Source organism: Aricia agestis, chromosome 22, assembly GCF_905147365.1.
Source record: "Aricia agestis chromosome 22, ilAriAges1.1, whole genome shotgun sequence".
In the NCBI taxonomy this organism is placed as follows: Eukaryota; Metazoa; Arthropoda; class Insecta; order Lepidoptera; family Lycaenidae; genus Aricia; species Aricia agestis.
In genome coordinates, this window is record NC_056427.1 from 7049388 (window position 1) to 7068409 (window position 19022).

The 19022-nt window shown below is 38.7% G+C and overlaps 1 protein-coding gene across 2 annotated transcripts in view; it reads left to right on the forward strand.

Annotated features, from left to right (window-relative positions):
* LOC121738143 (protein enabled) overlaps positions 1-19022 on the forward strand; it is a 68152-nt gene that overhangs the window by 11748 nt on the left and 37382 nt on the right. The window contains exon 1 of one of the 2 annotated variants that reach the window (XM_042130026.1): positions 9385-9446. The exons of the other annotated variant lie outside the window; for it this stretch is intronic. The gene's annotated coding sequence lies outside the window, so the exon portion shown is untranslated. Of the gene's footprint in view, positions 1-9384; positions 9447-19022 lie in introns of those variants that run through there. 2 annotated transcript variants of the gene reach the window in all.

A 19022-nucleotide genomic window follows, 5' to 3' on the forward strand; every position in this document is an offset into this window, starting at 1 on the left:
TTTACCAGCAGCGCCCCCGCCCGCGTTCTTTAAAAGCCTTGTTGGACCAGCTGTCATCTGTCAAATTCTGTGGTCAAAGTTAAGGTTAAAGTTAAAGTTAGCTTTAACTTTAACCATAACTTTGACCATAATTTTAACTTTAACCACGCCTCTGGTGCAACCCACCCTAATTTTGGCGTCGTCGGTCGTCATCTAGAATTCTTATTCATAATTTATAGCTCAAGGCTGGATTTTTATTTAATGACTCGATTTAATAGATGAAATTAGATTTTAGAATAAGCTAACGCCATCTATGTTCAACGCACCGAAGTCCGAACTAAACGCCCACTGACCTCTATAATACACTGGACAGGCTATGCCGTACAAAATGACAGCTATTTTTTGTGCCGATTTGAAGCGCCGCGGTGAGCGTACTGTGAACTAATTACATAGAAAATGACAACCGCCATTTGCAAAATAGTAGTTCCAAGTACACTCACTACGGCTTTCAAATAGGAACATTTTATTGATAGCGATCGCCTGTCCAGTGTATTATAGAGGTCAGTGTAAACGCCACATGGTGTGTGTAACTCAACACCACTCTAACGTGGTGGAAAATGGCCCGAATGGGAAGCCATAACAGCAGGTGGGGTACCAGGTGGTGATTTGGGATGGATAGATTTATCTGGATGGAACTCGGAGTTTGGGAGTGTAGACGTGGCTAAAAAATGAAATTGAAAAGGAGTTGATTCGTAGCCAGCTGCCACATGGCGGATCTACGTCAGATGGTCGGGTTATGTCAATTCAATGATCAGTGATCAGTCGGCTGAGTTGGACATAACGCCACCAACTTACGTACGTCCGACATGCCTATGATAGTGTCCTTTCTGATAGTACATTGGCCTTCTCACTAATTAAATATTTACTCAGTTGCATTTCGCATTTTTGCATATCAACACTTTTGCATGCGAAAACCCTGAACGGTTTTTGATAGGTATGGAGATGCTTTGAGTCTCGGGAAAAGACGAAAGATACTATTCATCCTGGAGAAATGTACGGTTCCCGATAAACGAATTTTGGCGCAACGTATGAAAATATTATCTATATTCTTGAATTGAAAAGTTCTTTCTATACATTTCATTTTAGTGAAAGAAAAATATACTAAAAAAAATCTTTTCTGCAATATCGTATACGTAGGTACGTATAGTTGATGTCTAACGCGTTTAATAAAGTCCTATTCTTAGCTTCAACGCTGGATATGGGCAGACAATGGCTTACAATATTCCGACTAGACGCCATATTTAATTTGCGGATAGTGGCGAAAAGCGTCGGGATAATTTATTAAAAGAAGGTGGAGGAGTTTTGCGAGTTTTCGAAAATGGAACAAAAATTTTAAATGATTCTATTTTGAATTCTACTCATGCCGATATTACCCAACCTTTTTCAGAGCCTTATTCCTATTACACTGCCCTAAATTTCCGCAATGGTTCCTGAATATAGTGTGGTGTAATACCGGCTACAATATAGACGCCATATTTCATTTTCGGGTAGCGGCGAAAGGCGCCGGAATAATTTATTTAAAGAAGGCGACGAAGTTTTTTTTATAAAATAAGGGGGCAAACGAGCAACCGGTCACCTGATAGAAACAACTACCGCTGCAGGTGCGTTGCCGGCCGTTTAGAGGGAATAGCAATACGCTCTCTTCTTGAAGGTTTGCAGGTCGTAGGTATAGGTCCGGAAAAACTGCTGGTGACAGTTCGTTCCCGAGTTTTACAGTGCGCGGCAGAAAGTTACGCGAAGTTTTGTGAATATTTGAAAATGAAAGAATAATTTGAAATTTTACATTAGTTTTACATGTTAAAGTGACGTTTCTTTTTTGTTTCAGGTAATTATTAAAATATGCTTTTTGTAATCTCCAAAGTCGAACTATCTATTGGGTAAGCCGTAAGCAGTAAGTTACGCTTGTTATACAAAAGTAATGTTATGCAGATGTATGTTGATTCGTACGAGTCGACGAACTAGATGCGTTTGATAAATGCGTGGCCAACAACTTCACAGGATCGTGAACTTTGGAAAGAGAGAGGGGAGGCCTTTGCCCAGCAGTGGGACACTGTAGGCTGATAATAATAATAATAATAATGTTGATTCGTAGGCATATTATTATTGTTGTGATCTGACAGGTTGGGTTTTTACAACTATTACATAATCCGACCAAATTACGTAGGTCCGCCATAAAAACAATTTAAATATTCTCGGAGCTACTATAAGGCTCTTGCGGAACTACTAGGCACCGCGGTCGCCGGAGCTAACTTTGAGAATGGCTAATCTAGTAACATATTCTTATCGTTATCTTATCATTACGTACGATTAGTACTGTCTTTGACCTTTAATTAACCATATTTTGGTGACTCCTAGGCTACTTAGTTTAAAGTTTAGTTAGATTTTAAAAGTAGTACCGTGAAACTCGATTTTCTGGCCTTTCTTATACGATTATCCGGACTGCCACTGGATGTTAACCTTAATAATTTCTTCATAAATATTTATTTTCTGCTTTTTAGGGTTCCGTTCCGTACCCAAAGTCTGTCTCCAGGCCGCTCAAGAACCGCTATAGTTCTGAAATTTTCACAGATTGTGTATATCTGTTGCCAAGTGTGAGCAGCGGGGCTAAAATGGTCGCTTTGAAGAATCATGATATGAATCATAATATGATTCATTTTTCTAAAATCGCAAAATGCAACTCTGCTTGCAATTCATTTCTGTATTTTTGTACTTATTTGACATTTGTCAGTTTGACAGTTTTGACAATTCATTTGCTGAATTGATTGAGAGGAATTGCTAAATGTGACCATTTTAGCCCCGCTGGACTCGCACACGAAGGGTTTCGTACTATTATACATATTGTATAGCAAAAATTGTCAAGAAACTGAGTTTTTTGTATGGTAGCCTGAAAATGTAAAATGCGGTAAATGGAAAATGCGGCTCGCTGCGCTCCGACGGTCGTAATATGCGCGTACACGTTATTCCCCCGACTGTCCACAGTTTCCTGCGTGTACGTACGACCTGTGCTAATTCCTACTAAACAGAGTTCCGGAGATTAACCGCCCACGACATACATACACAACGTGGGCAGATTGTCCAGATGGAATTGAAGACGGGAGTGGATGGAGTGTACTAACATTTTATACCCTAAGAGCAATAATTAGTAATTTTTCCCCTGTAATTTGAACAAACGTTCTTACTTATCTACTTGATACTTCATCATCTGGCTAAGGGCCGCGCCACACCGGAATGGCAGTGGCGAGGCGAGCACTTTCAGTGTCATATGATTTTAAACTTTATCTTTATTATTGTAATACACAGTATCGCTTGAAAAATCTACGGCCGCCATTCCGGTGTAGCGCGGCCCTAATATATCTGGCTATATAGGGTGTACCAAAACTAAGTGATAAGGGTGTGTATGAGTCCCGTGTATATACTTCACTGTAAAAGTAGCAGTGCTGAAAGAGTAATTTTTTTTTTCACTTTTGTACGAGAAAACTCGTGACGCTGCACTGGGGCGCTTGCCCATACAAATCTCAAAACATTTTTTGCTCTTTCAGTGCTGCAACTTTTACAAAGTACTCCTTATGAGGAACACTAATACACCCTAAAGTATTATCATCCTGTATATAAAATCCACTATCATTTTCCCAGGCTGAAGCTTTCATTTATGCAAAAACAAAAAAATTGAAATTGTTAGTTACCCACTTTATCTAAAGTGTCTTCGATTGATATCTATATAATTATTATATGAAAATGGATTTTCAAATGTGTTAATAACGCTAAAAATCGAAAACGTCTGAACGGATTGGGCTGATTTTAGTCTTAAAATATTCGTAGAAGTCCAGGGAAGGTTTTTAAGTGACACGAAGTTCACCGGGACAGCTAGTTTACGATAGATTATATGTATTGACGGCTCCGCCCGCTTAAAAACAGTATCCCTTGCGAACCGTACATTTTCTCGCTATAAAAGTATTCTATGTTCTTCTCCGGTTCAAACTTCAAAGACCAAAGTAGCTACATACCAAATTCATCAATATAGGTTCAGCTGTGTATTAAGGTGGCAGCAATCCTACTTCCTACTAATATTATAAAGGCGAAAGTTTGTTTGGATGTATGGATGAACTAAAAGTTAATTGTCAGTATTCATCATGTCTTTGTCTTTGATCCCAAAGCATAACACGATTGGACAACCTTTATAACACAGAATAATCAATCAAAAAGACATCTGTAAAAAAAGGGATTCCTATTTTGCCAACAGAGGAGAGTGATTTAAGCTTCCAAAATCCTACTAATATTATAAAGGCGAAAGTTTGTTTGGATGTATGGATGTGTGGATGTATGGATGTTTGTTACTCTTTCACGCAAAAACTACTGAATGGATTTTAATGAAACTTTACAATAATATAGCTTATACATCAGAATAACACATAGGCTACAATTTAAACCGACTTTCAAAATGGGGGAGGTGTTATGTTCGTTTTTTTATGATCAACGATTACTCCGCCGTTTGTTAACCGATTTTCAAAATTTTTCTTTTGGTATATAGGGTATCATCCCAATTTAGTATTATATTCACAAAAGTGGTGATCTGATGAAGGAGCCATAAGTAATCGATGGAACTCCTCAAAATTTATAGGGAAACATGTGGTGACTTCGGTTTCGTCAGAAGTATTCTAAGCATATGCTACCAACAAGTAAGATTTTGCACCGAGGTGTACCTGGTATACCGTGGTTCGGAAGGTGCTGAGAGAACTCCTGATTCTTTATAGATACAAGTTTGGGAGTTTCGGCATTGTTTTAAGAACGGAAAGCGTATGCTACTATACAAATTACATTCATCATCATCACTACCATATTATGCCATGCATCGTCCCATGATTATGAACCTATTATGACCCTGTTATTGGTACTTTTCATAGTCTTTTAGATCGAGACTCGAGTTTGTCAAGCGATAATTTAAAAAATTCTATACGTGGGAGAGCCATGCTTCGGCACGAATGGGCCGGCTCGACCGGATAAATACCACGTTCTCACAGAAAACCGGCGTGAAACAGCGCTTGCGCTGTGTTTCGCCGAGTGAGTGAGTTTACCGGATGCCCAATCCCCTACCCTATTCCCTTTCCTACCCTCCCCTATTCCCTTCCTTTCCCTACCCTCCCCTATTACCCTATTCCCTCTTAAAAGGCCGGCAACGCACATGCAGCTCTTCTGATGCTGCGAGTGTCCATGGGCGACGGAAGTTGCTTTCCATCAGATGACCCGTTTGCTCGTTTGCCCCCTTATTTCATTAAAAAAAAAAAAACTATACTTATTATAAACCTGAAGAGTATATTTGCTTGAACTCGCTAATCTCAAGAACTACAGGTCCGATTTAAAAACTTATTTCAGTTTTAGATAGCTCATTTATCGAGTAATGGCCGTTCCCAATATTTGATCTATCTCTGGTTTTGCCCTACTAGAGATAGGAATAGCTCACAATTGACATAAAATATATGTCTCTAATGTCTAATGTGAGCTATTCCTATCTCTAGTAGGGCCAAACCAGAGATAGATCAAATATTGGGAACGGCCGTTAGGCTATAGGCTATATTATATTATCACGCTAAGACTAATACGACCGAAGAAACTCAGGAAAATGTGGGAAAAACGGGGGAAATATTTTTCATGGGAAAATGTACGGTTTCTGTAAAATTCCTAATTTACGCGGGCGAAGCCGCGCGGGACATCTAGTATTAGTATAGGTAAACACTTTCGTATATCTATACTAATATTATAAGGCGGAAGAGTTTGTTTGTTTGTTTAAACGCGCTAATCTCAAGAACTTAACACGGCGAGAAGAACTGGCGTGACAAACTCGCACGGGGCATTTGTGGACGGGGACTGAGGCGAGCGACGACTGTCATACAAAGTCCCCGTCATTAGACTAGTACTAAATTATATCCATACATGTATGGATGCGTGAGATAGGCCTTGTCAGTTGTTATGTCAATAAAAACAACCGGTCATAGATTATGTAGCGTACAGACGCGACACACTACAAATTGTGAAAGAATTTAAAAAATAAAAAGGTTTTTAAGCACTTACGGATTTTGTCGCGGAGCACTTTTATCCCGACGTTTCGGCTACTTTACAGCGGCCGTGGTCACGGGTGGACTGTATTTTAACCTAGTTTTTTTACTTTTTTATCATACCTTTTTTTTATTAAAAAATAAATAAAAAAAACACTAGAAACGTAGTTATTTTATGCAAAATGTGAATAAATTATAATGTAATGATAAATGAGGATTACATTGCATTCATATTATACGAAGTCTGCATCAAAACCATAATATAGAAGCAGTGTATGTTGGATTAACATAGCAGAATCAAGTTACATCCTTTAATGCAACGTACCTGTATAATCCAACGAGATTACAACTTATTCGCGTGACCCCAATAGGACTGCCACAGTGTAAGTGCTAAACAGTACTAATTTCTCTCATACGTGGGAGAGTCATGCTTCGGCACGAATGGGCAGGCTCGACCGTAGAAATACCACGTTCTCACAGAAAACCGGCGTGAAACAGCGCTTGCGCTGTATTTCGCCGAGTGAGTGAGTTTACCGGAGGCCCAATCCCCTGCCCTATTCCCTTCCCTTCCCTTCCCTACCCTCCCCTATTACCCTATTCCCTCTTAAAAGGCCGGCAACGCACCTGCAGCTCTTCTGATGCTGCGAGTGTCCATGGGCGATGGAAGTTGCTTTCCATCAGGTGACCCGTTTGCTCGTTTACCCCTTATTTCATTTTTAAAAAAAGCAGTGACCTTGAAAGAGACAATTTTACGTGCGTGATTTGCTATTGTGCGTTTCTTACACAATAAATACGTACGAACGAAATGAACTGCTATTGCAAAATATTGCAAAATTTTATATATTATTTTTGATCAATACTTGCATACAGGGCGCCGGTAGTGCTAAAGCCGGTATTGAAAAAAAGCATCAAATAATTAAAGTTTTCATGCATTCAAAGTTTAAGTAGACGTTCTATTTGTCTGGATTTTTTTGAAAGATTCGACTCCTTTAGCTTGAAAAAGATCCTTGTGGATCTTTAGTATCCTTGCGGCTTGCCCTGAGCGTGGTTATGCAAATTGAGCAATTCTATTGGTTCTCGAAACACATTCCTCGCAACGCAGCTTAGCTCAGCTTCGGTGGAAACGCACCCTAACTCTAGAAGTTAGTCTACTGCATACGATTATACTGTGGATTGTGAAGCTACGATGACAGCCTTCGCTGCAATGCAGATGGGTTTTAATACTAAATGAAGTGCGTTTGTTTTAACAGGCTCATTGTTAAATTGTTAAAGTGGTAATTATGATTTGGGTTGTTTTTAACCGACTATAACGAGCCAAATGGAAGGGTATGGTTTTGGCAGTGTTTGTATGTTTGTTCTATCGAATCGTATAAACCACTCATCGGATTTAAGGTGCCAATGGCTTCCATACTAATATTACTAGCCAAAAGCCGAGATATGTGAGGGCTCGCGTCGTCACACCTTGACTGACTGATGATAACACATCTACATATAAATAAAAATTACTATGTTAAAGCACAAATCAATAGGCGTGATAGTTTTTCCGTAAAGTGTACCACAGATTGTAAAGTTTGTGAGATTTACTAGGGCAAGCGAAGCGATTAATGCTAAAGTGGGAGTGCAAACCGCTAAAGCGACTTTGCCGAAATTCGGATGGAGATACATTGAATCCCGGGGAAGGACATAGGATGCTTTTTATCCCGGAAAATGTACGGTTTCCAGCCGAGTTGCGGACGTCATCTAGTTTAGATATTAAGATATCATAATATTTTAACTATATTATATGACATATGTATATAAATATTTTCCTGTAACGATCTATCTGTTCAATCAATCAATCAAAATCATTTATTCACATAGGTCACACAGTAACACTTATGAACGTCAAAAACATTGTAATATAAATTAATTGTAGTACATAATATATTCGTTAAATTATTATCACAAAAACCTAATAACTAATAAGTAGATTTTTTTTTATGATATAAGGGGCCAACGAGCAAACGGGTCACCTGATGGAAAGCAACTTCCGTCGCCCATGTACACTCGCAGCATCAGAGAGCTGCAGGTGCATTGCCGGCCTTTTAATAGGGAATAGGGTAATAGGGGAGGGTAGGGAAGGGAATAGGGGAGGGTATGGAAGGGAATAGGGTAGGGGTAGGGGTAGGGGATTGGGATAGATATACAAATTACATTCATGTCACCGATTATTATTATCTGTTACCAATTACAACATAATATTTTACCATATTGTCATAAAAATAAGTCATACATACTTAATAATTATTATTTAATATCATACTTTATTAAATTATAATGTCCAAAATTAAAAAATAAATTACCAAATAATTCGTTCGTCACAAGAATATAATATTTACTAGAAATCTAAGCTAAGAAGTAAGAACCCGTAATCGTCATGGCATCCACATAAGGGCGAGTTTTATTTTCACTTCCGTATAAGGCAAGTGAATCATCTCGTATATTTTATCCTAACGGGATCATTATGTCGACGTCATAAGCACCAATTTCGTGGAACTCCGAGGTATTTTATTCCTGAACGTACATTCGTCAACGCAGCTTCCGTTCTGACTCATAACCCAATTATTACGTGACAGATTAAAATCGTGTCCGAAGTCCAAACGTGACTTAAAAACTGTCGTGATTCAGAGAAGTGCCTCTTGTTCTTGGCTTAGGGTTAATTCACGTTGTCGTAAGTCTCTCTCTCTCTCTCTCTCAACTCTCTCGGTCAATCAAATTGGCAGAGAGCACTGTCTTGGTGTCTCGCCACTATACTCGGTAGGTGAATCCCTAAGGGTCACAGGGTCGCGAGGCGTTTGAGATGCATTTTTAGGCCTAGGTTCTGTTAAAAAACTTGCAGTCAGTGCTCAATTTGTAATGTATCTGGGTTATAATTCGGAACATACCCTTTGGTACAGGCGGACAGCGGGCGACAGCCGACAAGTCTTGTCAATTTAATGTGTATCTTCTTCTGCATTTAATGTGTATCTTCTTCTGCAGTAAATGTAGTTCAGCGAGAATGGTCATTTAGTTATTATTATTAAAAAAGCAACTTCTAATGTGCAACAAAGTAGATGTTAAAAGCCAAAAGTAAGCTATGTCTCCCAGAGACAGCAGACTCGTAGGTACCGTATACCATCATCTGTCTACTCTACACACTCTCTAATCACTGACATCGGTACATAAACAAATGCTGCTATCTCTTTCTAATCGTAAACAAATCGTGCCTCTCGCTCTTTCCGCTCCATGTTTACAATTTCCCCCGCAGTATACAGTAGATCGTGCGCGCGCGCAACCGTATAGATCGTTGATCTATAGATCATTGTGTTGAGTGATAAGGTGTGGTGTTGTGTTTGTGATGTGCTAGGAAAATTTTGATCGATTGTGGTATCAAATAACCTAATTTAAAATTATTGAAACAGATCATTTAAGCTTAAAACTATTCTAGGACATTATTCTACAATTACTACTTACATTTAAGATAACTTAACTTTATCTCACATTTTGTGGTAAAAAAAATGGGCCCCGTGCGAGTTTGTTACGCCGGTTCTTTTCGCCGGGTTAGTTCCCGAACCGGTGGTAGGCACCGTAGTATCAACTTATATATTTTATTTAGGGCCTTAGGGCCTGTTTCACCACTTCCTGATAAGTGCGGAATAAGCTATCCACCACTTAATTTGACAGATAGAGTATGGAGAATCTGTCAAATAAGTTGTGGATAGTCTATTCGGCACTTTCGGGCCCTAATTATTTTAATTTAATGATGATAATGGCATAAACTCAATAATATATTTTGTGACTTCATTAAATTAAAGTTTAGTTATCGTTTAATGGTTCTGATTGCGAACAAAAGAAACTACGCTACAAAGAAATGTTTCGCCAAGTTTGTTTCGCTGGTTCTCGAGGGCTAACGCCTAAAATAGTCATAGATTCTGACGACTTGCCTCGTCAAGTTGATAATTAATATGGAAATACAAGTTTCTTCTTTTTCCTATTTGAGTGGTAAAAAGTTAAAGCCTTATAGAAACATTTGGATTAAAAAAAACCCTCTTACAGTAAAGATGTTTAGCCTGTGTTCTCAAGGTCCGTTGTCTCCGTATCTGTCTGACGTCAGACATGGAGACAATTGAATCAAAGACAAAACCTGCCTTTTTTTGGGGGCCCGATAAAAATTTCACTTCTAAAAAGGGTTCCGCCATCAACAAAGTTTGAGAACCGCTGGACTACACTATTCACCGAAAGGCTGCAATCTCTGCAGATTCTAAGAGAGAGGAGGAGAGAGAGGGGGGTTCTAAGTGGTATTTACGTGAGCCGACACATCCGTGCCGAAGTTCTCCCACGGTCAACACGCCAATAATAATTACAAGTGTTTTTAATCTCACCACTTTCCCATGGCCGACCGTTATTTCCTGACTGAGCGAAACGCTCTGATAACAGTTACTAGATATTATTTGAAATAGGAGCGGAAACGAGCGGGCTGACACCTGATGATATGCCAATACCATACAATACGCTGGTCCCAGTAACTCCAAACAAAAGTCGGCAAAGTGCGAGACTCGAGCACGTAGGGTTTCGTACCGTAATTGTAGAGGCAAAAAATTTAGTTTGTTGTATCATGTATGGAAGCCCACGTTTAACATTAATTTTATTATTAATTATTAAAATACTCATGTAATTGAGAATGTTGTCAACATTTCAAGTGCCTACCTGATGCCGTTACTGTTATCGAGCAAAAAATAGCAAAAAAAATCACGTTTGTTGTATGGGAGCTTCCCTCTAATAATTAATTTATTTTGTTTTCAGTATTTGTTGTTATAGCGGCAACGGATATAATATATACACAATCTGTCTAACGTTCAGAAGTCTAGATATAGCGGCTCTTGAGATACAACCTGGAGACAGACAGACGGACAGACACGTCAAACTTAACATAACACCCTTTGCGGTTCTCAAGCTTTGTTGGTGGCGGACCGCGGAACCCTTTTAAAAAGTGACATTTTTGACGGACAACCAAAAATGATTTGTCTTTGAATGGCAGATATTACACGCATCAATATCAGAGTAGACAGAATTATAGTAGTAGCACAATAGACATAACGACCAGTAGTTCGAATGCAAAGAGACGGACAGGTTTCAATATCTGTCAAATTCGTCGGGTTTCACTAGGATTATGAACGGAATGTGCCTCGCGCTGGCTGATATAATAATTTTTTAAATATTAAAAATAAAGTTTTCAAAATTGGATTCTGTCAATTTTAATCGCATGTGCCAAAACACAAACAACAATATGACCAAAGAGGAACACGTCCAGCGAATATGTCATAGTTTTAAATTCGTAGGTAACAAGTTAACAACCCTAGCGACGATTTTCGTCATAATACGTCAAATTTAAAAATTTCAACATCAGTTCTAAGTCGGCATACTCTATCATTCTGTTTACTCTGGTAGTAGTGTAGTTATGTCTATTGTGTCAATATTATCATGATTCTAGTATCACGCGAATCACAAGTGTACTGTGATACTGCGGTTCGGCCTGTTACACCATCAATATTATCACGAAATCGTGATAAATGATAATGTTGATGCGTGTAATACCTACCAATGGATTGTCTCCATGCTTGGTGTCTGATGAGTGATGACATTTGCAAAAACAATCTGTGTTACATCGTTTGCGGAGCACACTTTAGGAATGGTCTGATAGGTAAACTTTTGTCTAATAACCTCCGAAACCGAGATTTTGTCAAATCTACAACGATAGAACAAACTGTAATTTACATAGACGATTTCTATTTTCTCCTACTCATTAACGGTGTTATTTAAAATATTTTAACCATAGATTTTTTAACACTAATCAGTAATCACCGTATAATGACGTTGTTTCACCCTTATTTTCTAAATTAAGAATCCTCGAGAAAGAGATCCCTACAACTTACAAGGCCTTTTGTTTTTTTTTATTGTTTTTATGAAATAAGGGGGCAAACGAGTAAACGGGTCACTTCATGGTAAGCAACTTCCGTCGCCCATGGACACTCGCAGCATCAGAAGAGCTGCAGGTGCGTTGCCGGCCTTTTAAGAGGGAATAGGGTAATGGGGGAGGGTAGGGAAGGGAATAGGGGAGGGTAGGGAAGGGAATAGGGGAGGGTAGGGAAGGGGATTGGGCCTCCGGTAAACTCACTCACTCGGCGAAACACAGCGCAAGTGCTGTTTCACGCCGGTTTTCTGTGAGAACGTGGTATTTCTACGGTCGAGCCAGCCCATTCATGCCGAAGCATGACTCTCCCACGTCAAGTGGGATTGGTTGCTTTATAGAATCGGGTGGCAAAATGTACATATATACTTAGTTACTGTGTTCAGTACGGTCAGTAGGCGAACAAATATGATAACGTGACATATTATATTGTATGTCAAATACATACATGATAAGCCGAACATACAGTACAATTAGGACGCTAAATTGATATTATATTATGTACTGTATACTCATTATTTCAAAGAGGAAAAGTTTGCTTTAAAGTGATCAACCGCCGTACTCAGAGACATTTAATTACGATTAACCTTCAATTTAATGAAGAGTTTGAAAGATAATGTATGGGGCTTATGTCAAAATTTTGAATCTAATTACAATTAAATAATTAATGTTCCACCCTGAGTGCAGCAGTTAGGTTGGGTTTATATAGGTACTATGCTCGAATACAGAATTTTCATTAAATCTATGTAAATAATAATGAATTCTCAATTTTGTTAGTCTCGCTAAAAGTCGAGAGCGGCGGAACCAATTTGGCTAATTTTAGTGTTGAAATATTTGTGAAAGTCCAGGGAAGGGTTATATTAAGAGGAACGTGATGCAAAGTTCACCGGTTCATCTAGTCAACTTTAAGAGGATACACCAGGGGCGAGAGAAATTGAAAATAGGTATTTGAAAATGTATTGCTGTCTCACCAATCCAAGTCTCCCACCGCAGAGCGCGATAAAGACAACACGACAAAAGTTCTAATAAAAGAACAGAAAATCTTTGATTCGTTGTCCGCTGATTCCTTCTCCAAAACTTAACCGATTTAAGTACTTTTTTCATTAAGAATTAAAGCAAGGCTTGAGCTGTGTTCCTATGTTTTTTTTTTTTTTTGTATATTTTAGCCAGTTTTGTTTTCTTTGTGTTTGAACACAGAGGAAAATCTGGCCATTTTTTTGGGTTTTTGGACGTCCTTATCTTTTTTATTAATAAAATTATGAAAAAATAGAAAACATAGGGACATGCTAATAGTGGCCATAGATATTCAGGAAAAAAACATAACTCTACCGGCATTATCCAGGGAGGAAACAGGGGACAGCGTTTGTATGGAAAAACGGCGGTGTGGAATCCTCTTAACTAGATGACTCTTGCACCAACTTACTTTAGCTATAACTGTAACTTTAACTATAGAGGGCTGCTATTTATGTATCCGGAACTGGCCACTTACAAGAACAATATTTAAAAAGTAATTACAACATTTGAAAAAAGAACTCTTTGGTTGAAGAATACATTTTGTTTCATGTGACTGTCAATTATTTTTCCATTGTGGCGTCATTTTGAAAATTGCGTGTCTTCATTTGCCATGGATTTAACGCGTGAACATTTTCGTGCAATGATTTACTACGATTTTCGGCGTGGGCTAAATCAACAACAGTGCTTTATTCAACTCACCGCAACTTTTGGAGATGAAGCACCATCAAAAACCACTGTTTATCACTGGTACAGTGAGTTTAATCGTGGGCGGTCTATGCTCACGGATGAAAATAAAGAAGGTCGCCCAAAAACAGCTGTTGTCCCACAAAATATAGATGCTGTGCGGGAACTAATAATGCGTGATCGTCATGTTACATATCGCGAGATAGAGGCGTCCTTAGGCATAAGTATGACGAGCATACATAAGATATTACACGAACATTTGGCTGTAAAAAAAATATGTTCGCGTTGGATTCCGCACAACTTGACAATCGATCAAAAACGGGCTCGTGTCGATTGGTGCAAAAAAATGATAAAAAAATACAACCGTGGTACGTCAAAAGCCGTTTATAATATCTACACAGGTGATGAATCTTGGATCTATGCATATGACCCCGAAACTAAACAACAGTCAACGGTGTGGGTGTTCCAAGATGAGCCGAAACCAACAAAAGTTACTCGTGCAAAAAGTACTTTGAAGCAAATGGTCGCCTGTTTTTTTGGAATTAATGGACATGTGGCTACAGTGCCATTAGAGAATCGTAAAACGGTTAATTCTGAATGGTATACGACCATTTGTTTACCAGAAGTCTTTGAAGAAATAAGAAAGGACAACCGACAACGCAGAATCATATTACATCACGACAATGCTAGCTGTCACACCTCAGCTGAAACAACTCAGTTTTTGGAGGGTCAAAAAATCGAATTGACTGGTCATCCGCCGTACAGCCCTGATTTGGCACCTAACGATTTCTTTTTATTTCCATAAGCGAAGAACAAATTACGTGGTCAACGTTTTTCGAGCCGCGAAGAGGCTGTTGATGCGTTCAAAATGCACGTTTTGGAGATACCTCAATCAGAATGGAAAAAGTGCTATGAAAATTGGTTCCAGCGTATGCAAAAGTGTGTCGATCATCGCGGCGAATATTTTGAAAAGCAATAAAACCATATTAAATGATATATGTTTGTTTCTTTTTTTAATTCCGGATACATAAATAGCAGCCCTCGTAACTACAATGCAAAATGTCAAATGTTTGGTGAAAGTCGAAAATGGACGCCATATTAATTAACCATAACCATAGAGCTCGACAAGGCTTTAAATGCATGTGGTGAAAAAAGGAACTAACGCTGTCATCATACAAAAACGCCATTTTTGACAGTTCTCCTTTACCAGCAGCGCCCCCGCCCACGTTCATTTATAGCCTTGTCGGACCAGCAAAGTCTTCTGTCAAATTCTTTGGTCAAAGTTAAGGTTAAATTTAAATTAGCCTTAACTATAACCATAAGGCTTAGGCCAAACCTACGCGACCACGCGACTGCGAAGAGGGAGCGTCAATACAAAACACACATTTGAACACAACTTGTCAAATGTGTGTTTTGTAATGACGCTCCCGCTTCGCAGTCGCGTGGTCGCGTAGGTTTGTTCAAACCATAATAGGAGTCCACACCGCCCTTTTTTCCATACAAACGTTGTCCCCTGTTTCCTCCCTGGATAATGCTAGTAGAGTTATAATTTTTTTCCTGAATATCTACGGCCACTATTAAAACGAGGTCCCTATGTTTTCTTTTTTTTTCATAATTTAATTATTAAATAAGATATGAACGTTCAAAAACCCAAAAATATGGCCAGATTTTCCGCTGTGTTCAAACATTCAGAAAACAGATTTGGCTAGATTATACAAAAAAAAAACATAGAAACACAGCTCAAGCCTTTCTTTAATATTTAATGAAAAAAGTACTTAATCGGTTAAGTTTTGGAGAAGGAATCAGGGGACAACGAATCGTTGATTTTCTGCAGTTGTCTCTATCGCGTTCTGCGGTATAGGCTTAAAGTAAGGGAGACAGCTATAGATATTACACGTACTTTTTTTTCATTTCTCTAGCCCCTGGTGTATCCTCTTAACTTTGACCATAATTTTAACTTTAACCACGCCTCTGGTGCAACTCACCCTTAGGTAATAATTAAATGTATCTTAGTGCGGCTGTTACAGTGTGGAATTCCATTCTCTGTGTATCTGGATGACGTTATTGTAATCAGTTGATTTGGACACTCGTTAAAACATCGTTAAATTTAAGTTAAGGACTTACTAGGACCTCTGTTTAGTATACGGTAGAGTTAAGGTAAGCGCACATTATGATTTATGATAGGGCGCAGCGGAGAGGGCCGCATTTTCATGCAATATATCTTCTATCTACTAGACTATCGCAAAACATGTATATGTTTTGCGATAGTCATAACTCATAGCTCATTTGTTAAGGAAAATTATACATTACTAGGCGTCCTATTAGTATTATTAGGCTTCACCGGCGTAAATTAGGAATTTCACAGAGAAATTAGCCCACAAAAAATAGCATATGATCCTTCACGTGGTCTACTTTTATCTGTGCCGAAAAACAGAAAAATTGCTCTAGTAGTTCGCGAGATAAGCCCCTTTCAAAATAGCCTTCCTCGAATCTCGATAAATGGGCTATCTAACACTGAAAGATTTTTTCAAATCGGACCAGTAGTTTCTGAGATTAGCGCGTTCAAACAAACAAACTAACATACTCTTCCGCTTTATAATATTAAGTATAGATAGTATGCATAAAAGGGGTCGCATTTTATACAAATATTTTACAATATTACCGCGCATTTACATGCGCGGTAGTCATAAGAAAATGCAGCCTGCCCCACCGTCAACATGTTCGCGTACTTTTTATAACTTTCGCGTAAAGGAGTGAGCAGACTGAGACGGGCCGTGCCGGGGCTCATCGCAAAAATCCGCCTGCATACAATTTCTATGGAAGCGGAAATCCGCTGCGCCCCGACACAGTGTGCGATACGCCCATCCGTTTCCATACAAATTTTTGCGATGAGCCCCGGCACGCTGAGCCCCGGCACGACCCGTCTCAGTGTGCTCACTCCTTAAACAGTACGCGTGTCTGTTTGTCTGTTGTTCACGCTTAAACGGCTGAACCGATTAAGACGAAATTCATAATCGAGATACTTTGAGAGACGGAAAGGACATAGGGTACTTTCTATCCCGGAAAAATGTACGGTTACCGCGCGATAAACGTATTTTAGTGCAACGGAGATGCCGATTTCGCGGAAATTTTTATTCACGCGAGCAAAACCGTTTAGCACAAAATGTCTACTTTATCAAAAAAAATGTCTTTTTGTCGGTCTCATTAAAATCTCCAAATTCGGACATCCTTCGTATGTTGATTCGTATCATTGACATACATACAAGCAATTGGACATAATATAGTAGATGTATTAGTATGTTGACCGCGTATACATAGCGCCATAGGCCGGGCGATGGACGAGATATTGAGAGGTTAAAAACCATAAATATAATATTTCATAATATGAGCTATGGCCTATGGGGCAATTAAAGTGTATGAGCCAATCTTAAGCATACGTACAATCTGGATGAAATGGACCAAAATAGTATATATTTTTTTGTAACAATGAGAAAAAAAATTACGTGAGATTTGCCGAGACCCCCCAACGTAAGATTAAATGAGATTTGACTGGACCCCCTTAAAGACCTCACGTAATTTGTGGACGCCCCCTTATAGTTTAAGGGTTGGCTGGTATTTGCGGTTAGTTTTGTTTATTGCGTAATAATATAAGTTACATAATATATTGCGATAAAATGAAATTGTAAAAAACGTGAGTTATCAGTGAAAGTATGAAATTAAAGCGGTTATTGGAACTTGTCAATGCAATAATTCAGCGTAAATTTCGTCAATTGACCAATGTTACGTTAATATTATTAATTTGTAGTATTGCATTTTTTATGAAACCGGGAATTCCATACTCATATTAGAAATGTAAAACTCTGTCTGTCTGTTATAGTCCTCTTCACGCCTTAACCGCTGAACCGATTTTGTTGAAATATGTGATGGAGATATTTTGAGTCTCGGCTCTCGGTCAAAAAAATGTACAGTTCCCGCACAATAAACGATTTTTGGCGCAACAAAGTTGCGGGCGTCATCTAATACTTTTTTTTTTATGAAATAAGGGGGCAAACGCGCAAACGTGTCACCTGATGGAAAGCAACTTCCGTCGCCCATGGACACTCGCAGCATCAGAAGAGCTGCAAGTGCGTTGCCGGCCTTTTAAGAGGGAATAGGGTAACACGGGAGGGTAGGGAAGGGAAGTTTAGGGTGTGTATGTGTTCCTTATACAGTGTGTAACAAAAATAAGTGATAATACTTTAGGGTGTGTACGTGTTCCTTGTAGAGAGTTAACTGTGAAAGTAGCAGCGCTGAAAGACGAAAAAATTTTTTCACTTTTGTATGGGCAAGGGCCCGAGCGTCACGAGTTTCCCCATACAAAAGTGAAAAAAAAGGTCTTTAAGCGCTGCTACTTTCACAGTGAACTCTCTATAAGGAACACGTACACACCCTAAAGTATTATCACTTATTTTGTTATTAAACCAGGCCAGGTACGCAGGAGTAAATTGATAATGCCCAAGTGTGTGCGCAATACTCTATTACTCTCATAACCCAGTGGGACGGAAGACCGACACGACCGGCGAGAGATCAGGCGCAGAACCGACTTTTTACATGCCCATCCGACGCATGGATCATCTTACTTGTCAGACAATCAGGTGATCAGCCTGCATTGTCCTAACCAAACTTGGAAATAACATGTTTCCAACGCGGGAATCGAACTCACGACCTCCGACCCAAGAGCCACGCTCTTAGCGATTGGACCACGGAGGCGTTTTATTTCATATTATAACATAATACTATGTAGCTGACCTACATAATAATATTATAAGGAAAATCGAAAGTTTAGCTGTTAAATTTAGTTTGGGCTATCTGTAATATTTTATTAGCTTTTGATTAACTGGTTAAAATCAGTTCGTATCGGTTTTGTTTGTTTAACCCGAATAATGAGCCAGTTGCTGATTTTAATCGGCCACTCGTAAGTTTGTTTACATTTTAATGATAAATGATGCTCTATTTTATACCGTAATTTTAAGCCCCTTTATTTTTTTATATTGATCGACCTTTTTTCCAAAATCCACCGAGTACTTTTAATACGTATTTGATTCAAAACAAATTGACATGAGAGTTGAGACAATAATAATAATAATAATAATAATAAAGCCTCTTTATTATCCTTAACTTTACACAAATATTTTTACATAATTTTGATAAACATAATAAGTACATATTTTTATTTAAGAGGTTTAAGTAAATAAAGTTAAGGCCCCTGT